This window comes from Vicugna pacos, unplaced genomic scaffold, assembly GCF_048564905.1.
Source record: "Vicugna pacos unplaced genomic scaffold, VicPac4 scaffold_20, whole genome shotgun sequence".
In the NCBI taxonomy this organism is placed as follows: Eukaryota; Metazoa; Chordata; class Mammalia; order Artiodactyla; family Camelidae; genus Vicugna; species Vicugna pacos.
The window spans coordinates 30,956,976-30,963,038 of NW_027328741.1; the positions used below are offsets into that span (position 1 = coordinate 30,956,976).

At 49.8% G+C, this 6,063-nt stretch overlaps 1 pseudogene; it reads left to right on the forward strand.

The window, feature by feature from the left end:
- Positions 1-417: 417 nt before the first annotated feature.
- LOC140693676 (protein sprouty homolog 2-like) lies at positions 418-5,814 on the forward strand (annotated as a pseudogene).
- The last annotated feature ends 249 nt before the right edge of the window (positions 5,815-6,063 follow it).

The window sequence follows — 6,063 nt, forward strand, 5'->3', positions numbered from 1 at the left end:
GAGGGCAAGGCTTCAGCATGGCCTTGTTTTCAGCCTGGATGGCTGAGACTCCAGGGATCCTGGGGCAGGCAGGGACCTCAACCTGGCCTCCAAGGCCCACGTCCCCTCTATCCACAGCTCCACCCAGATGGGGGCCTTCACCGCTTGGGAGCCCGAAGGACACAACTCCCACCAATGGCGGAGCTGGGCTGGGGGAGGGACGCTGCCCCAGGGCCTCTGGCTGAGAAGGGGTTATGGCCTCTCCTCTGTGGGCCCCTGAGCACCGCACTGCCCCTCGGCGGGCCTCTGCCTCCTCAGCCGGGAAATGGAGAGAGGATGACCCCGTGGTGCCAGCCTCACAGAGCGGTGATGAGGAGAAAGGAAGGAGGGTGTGGGGCTTTCTGTTCTGCTTCAGCAGGAGGTGAGGATAAAAGTGACATGGCCCTGAGACCTCAGGAGAACCTGGCGGGTAAGTGGGCGTCCAATACTTGCCAGGTGAAGAAACAGGCTCCGGGGACTAGGCCACAGCCCCAAGTCACAAACCCAGTGCGTGCCAGCGCTGGGATTGTTCTGGAATCAAAGCATGCTGGAGGGCACATAGCACTGCTACCAGTGCCCTGGTCAGCTGTCAGGGTCTGAGGTTGGGGGGCTTGGGGAACCGGGTGAGGGGGCAGGCTCAATGGCTCTGTCCTCCACTCCGGCAAGAGCAGCCTCCAAGCCCAGCGCCCTGGGGCGGGGCCTCCAGAGCCCGGGAGAGGCTGCGGGAGGGGGTGAGTGCCCTGCAGGGGAGGGGCTGCAGGGTCAGAGGAGGGCGCTACCCCCAGCTGGAAGCCCTCAAATCAAGGGTGGTGGGGCCTTCCTCCTCCAGCCCCACCTCCCACTGCCACGTTAGCTAAGATCCTCATTCCAAGTGACTGCCAGGAGGGCCTGGAAAAGCTGATGCACGTAGACTTGGTGATGGGAGTAGCCAAGGTTCAAACACCCTGTGATTTGCTGACAGAAGTCTTGGGGGTTGATTAGGAGCCAGAGTTCTTGTAGGTCAAGGGGTGTGGAGATCGAGGAGGCTAGTAAGGGTTCCAGACTGCTCCACCTGCAAACAGTGGGGTGGACCCAGAGCTGAGGGTGAGTGGTTTTCACGGAAGGGTCTGTGGGGCCCTGAGATCAGAATCCAGGTTAATCCCCTCCCTCAGCATAAACATCACCGACCTGGTGATGCTGGACCCAGTGTGGAGGGTGATCTGGATGTAAGTCTGGGGGCTGAGCAGGGGAACCAGGGTCAAGGCCTGGGAAGAGAGAGGCCACACACCAAGGCCTGGGCTGTCAGCATTCAGCAGACCTTTTGTGAGACCCTCATGGCCAGTCCTGTGAGCTGGGGTGTCAGGCACATTTTAGGGGTGAGGAAAAGGAGGCTCCACATACAAAAGTGGTCCAAGTTCCCTGGGCTGGTGGAGCCACAGAACTGGCAAACCACAGAGCTGCAGGGTGTTTTGTTGGAGCTGGACTCAGCCTCTCCCACAGGGGCTTCCATAGGGTGAGAGTGAAATGGAGCCTCGCAAAGTCCAACATCACATAAGTGGCGGAACAGTCCCCTCCTGCCCCAGGCCTCAGCTTCCCTGTGTGTCAGCAGAGAGGGTTCTGCTACAAGCTCCCCAAGACTCAGCCCCAATGTCTTCCCTTCTTTGGTGCCAAGACATTGGTTTGGATCTAAGTCCTGATTTCTGCGCATGCCCGGCCCCCTCCTGGGGCCTGGTCACAGGGCAGCAGGAGAAGGAATGGGCATGGGGGCTGGCAATGACGGCAGGGCTCTTCCTGCTGGGCTTCGGCTGCCTGCCTTCCAGGGGTGTGAGTCTCTCCCATGTGTACATGTTAAACTTTTGTTTGATTTTCCCCTGTTAATCTCTTTCATGTCAATGTAATTCTTAGACTGGCCAGAAGAACCTAGAAGAATAGAGCAAAACTTCTTCCTCCCCAACAGTCCACAGTGAGGACTAGCTGCAACTTCTCCGGCTAATCACACCTCACTCACAGCTGCTGCAGGTGGAGATCCTGGGGCGACTGACAAAAGCCAGCAGAACGTGAGATTCTTACCAGGTCAATCTCCTGGGTCTCTGCCTGCAGAGTATTTTGTAAATGAGAAAGGTAAGAATTTTCCTCTTCTAGAATTCTATTAGCAGGAGAAAATATTTGTAGGGTTAGCTCCTTGGACTCAACAATTCTTGGTTTGAAATTCAGTGAATTACTCTTGGTTTGTGGATCTTTTCCCAACCAGACATTGTCACTATTTTTCTTTATCTCTGTCTTTTGTGTCATTTGTCATAAGGAGAACAACCACAGGTCAAATTAGACTTTCTTTTTGTCTGTTCAGTGTCTTGAGATCTTGGCCTGTTGGCCAGTGAGGAAACTCCCTGGTCTGTCCCACTCAGGAGGGGCATGCACAGTGTGAATTTGGAGACCAGCTGAACAGACTGGAACTCCAAGCCTTCTCCTGGTCAGTCTGCACCAGTTCTCAAGGGAGCTTGCCATAAGGTGTCCCAGTCCACGAGGGGTCACTGTTGTCTCAACCTTTGCTGCTTTATTACTGATATAAGAATGTTTTTTACATTCTCAGACTTTCTAGGTAATGAACTTTTGGATCATGGGGGCTACATCATGTTTGCCGTCAACAAGGATACCTCTTGCACCCATGGTAGACTGGAAAGTCCCCGCTGGGTCTTTCTACAAATAGGCTATTAAGATATTATTCTTCAATGGCCAATGATGGATCCTTTGAGTTGGAAAAACTTCTAAATTGCTAATTTTTTTAGAAACCTCTCATCACTGACAGCTATTTTATTAGCACTAATGGAAAGACCAAATTTAAAAGTGGATACAACGAAATATAACAGCTAACCTGTAGAACAGCTTTAGTTAAAAAAAAAAGAGTAGAAAAATAAAGTTTCGAGAGGCCTTTCTGAATTTGCAGTCTCAGCTTCCCCAAGTGGGTTTTTCAGATGATATTTAAAAACTTAGACTAATGTCAGGCACAAATTATTATTTTTTGTCATTGATATGTCTTGATTTATGCAATAACGCACTAATTATTTCACTGCTCAGGTTAAGTTTTTCTGAACCTTGACTTTCCTTTGATAAAAATGACTTTCCCTCTTCCCTGAAAAATGAGAACATATCCTGTACCCCTCAGAACCAAGGGTCCTTCCGAGTTGATACGACCCCCACAGAGAGAAAGTGAAAAGCACGCTCAGTGCCTGAGGACCACGGCTCTTTAGTTGCGCCATCGCCCACGGGCACTTTCAGGAGCTACAGTGACTGAAGGCCTCAGGACATCTAGCCTGGGAGGAGTTTCTCTAGACGCAGGAATAAGGAAAAGTCTCTTCTTCCTAAACGTGATGCTTAAATACTGTCTCTGCCTGTCAATACAGGCAAGGGCTTCCAGTGCCAAAGTGCTTTAGAAGTGATGCCTGAACTTGGCCTCCTCACCGCAATGACTGAACTGAGGCTTGAGGGCAGAGTTTTGGATGAAGCAGAAAAGACTGCTTTATTTCTTTGCCAGGCAAAGGAGCTCACAGTGGGCTAATGCCTCCAAGACTATGGGCCTGCCAGGGAGAGAAGGAAGGGTGCTTGAATTCAAGGAGTGGCACTGGTTTCCTTAGAGATCACATTCTGGGTGACAAATTGTTGCAAAATTGTCCTTGCTTTTGCTGAAGCAGCTGTTCCTTCCACTGGGCATGTCATTATGGGCACATTGTTGACCTCTGGCTTTGGGAATCTTCTAATATTCTTGTGCTTAGAACAAAGGGTGCGCAGGAAGGGAGGCTGTGGAAAAGCGCTAGAAAAAAAGTGTGCAGTTTAAAGTCAGGCTGGTATATGTCTCTAATATCTATGCAGACTGAGACCCAGGGCCTCCTTCTACAGCACTGGCACAGGACAGGACCTACATCTCAAACAGCAAAACACAAAGAAAACACAAGAGACTACAAACAAGTGCCTGTGTGTGCAGTTGCAATGAGTTATGAACAATAAGAGACAGAAAACAGAAACCCAATTGCCATTTCTGAGGTGTCGGGGGCAAAAGCACACAGCCCACCAGGGGGCTGGGCAGACCACCCAGCCACCCCTCCTCTCCAGCCTCACCCTGGTGGGCCAGAGCAGGAAAAACACCATCTGAACCTTTGAACACTTAAGCAGTTACAAATACCAGATGGTCGCCAATGACAATACTCCCCACTGGGAATTCCTTCCATATCTATGGAAAGTGGGAAGTGGACGCCATTCTCCCCTAACTGCTTCCTAATTAACTGGGGTTTCATCTGGGTTTTTTTCTGATGGAAAAATGCACGTGTTCATGCCATTTAGTAAGGGGTCATGTTAGAGATTTTACCATAGTTTGACAAAGGTAGGATACAAAGCACATCAAAAGCTAAAAAACATATAAAACCCTGGAATAACATTGATGAGCACAAGCAATAGCTGAAATATTCCTGAAAACACAGAGCACAGCTTTTAGGAATTGAAAAGAAACTTGGAAACCAATGAGGGACGTCAGAGAGAACTTCAGGGGCATTTGTGTCAGCGCCGTCAACATTCTGAATCCAGGTTTTCACGTCATCAAGAAGGGAAGGGGCATTTCCAGATTCATCAGGGATGTGAACACAGTGCGTGGCAGGAGTAATCACACTGGTTTCTCCCTGAGAAGCCGGCAGTATGTCTAATGCCACCTGGCTCTGAAAAGCTGTCTTCCACACTAGGGGGAACTCCGTGTTCAACAGTGTAAAACTCTGCTGGCTATCACTCGGGGCTTTTGTGTGAAGTTAGCCAAGGCCTCTACATGCAGGGTCACCTTCTCCAATCCTATATTAGGGACAAAGAAGTTGAGTAGACAATCAAACCAGAACAGCGTGAGGACAAGCCCCAGCAGCAGCCCTTCTGAGAAGAGGCTGCTGGGTCATCCTTCTCCTTGGAGTAACCAGGCACAGCCCAGATCAGAGCTCAGGCCAGGTGAGCTTAAGCCACTGAGCAAGGAAGACTTGGGGCTGCACACCTACGTGTGTGAGGACTGCGGCAAGTGTAAATGTGAGGAGTGCACCCACCCAAGGCCTGCCATCAGGTTGGATCTGCAACAAGCAGTCCCTGCACTTGGCCCAGAATGTGACTGACTGGGACCTGTGTCTGCATGTGAAAGGTCTCATCTCTCATTTTTCCAATGATGATGAGGACGACTTGTGTCCCTGCTGCCAGTCTCACCACTGTACACACTGGTCGGCCACAGGTGTCATCTCCCTCTTCTTGTCCTGACCATGGTGTTACCTTTCAGCCTAGGGTTGCCCCAGATTGTGCCAGGGGTGTTACGATCTGGTGAACAATTCTTAATGACACTGTAAACATTCACATAGGTTGCTGCAAAACTCCCACTGTTTTTTCCAGACACAATGTGCTGTATCTCTGTTTACACAACACCACCTGTATCTGAGAAAACCAACTTATGCCCCACTACATGACACAGTCACAAAACACCACACCACTATGTTGCACATTGGGAAGCGTGTGAACCGATCAGCACATTTTCAGACTGTGTCTTGCCCCACAGAAGCCTTCGCTGCAAGACCCTCACTTCCCTTGGACCCCATGCACACCACACAGTCACAGTAAAACTTAACTTTTACTTTCCAGGCTTCCTGACAAACCGTTCAGTGCAAAGAATATCTATGTGAAGATCCACCACTCTGTAAAAAAGAATATTTTAAGAGGCTATTTTAAATTTGATCTTGCTGGAACTTTTTATAAGGGACCTCAAGTTAAACTTTAAAAGGCCTCCCAAGGTCAGGAAAGCCACGCCACCAGCCCTCACCTGCAGTACCCGCGGGCCCAGGTGGATTTTTCTCTTCCTGAGTTCCAAAATATCTTGAGGTTCCTGCAGCTGCCATGAAGTGGCCTTCCTCATTCACTTGGAAAGGTTGCTAGGAACCTAAAAGTTTCCTGGAGGTCTCAGGTAGAAGGAAAAGATAAATGCTTCAATTCTGTTCACAAAGGTGTAATTTAACAAATTTCTGTAAGCCATAATTAGCTTCAGGGGAAGATTATCTCATA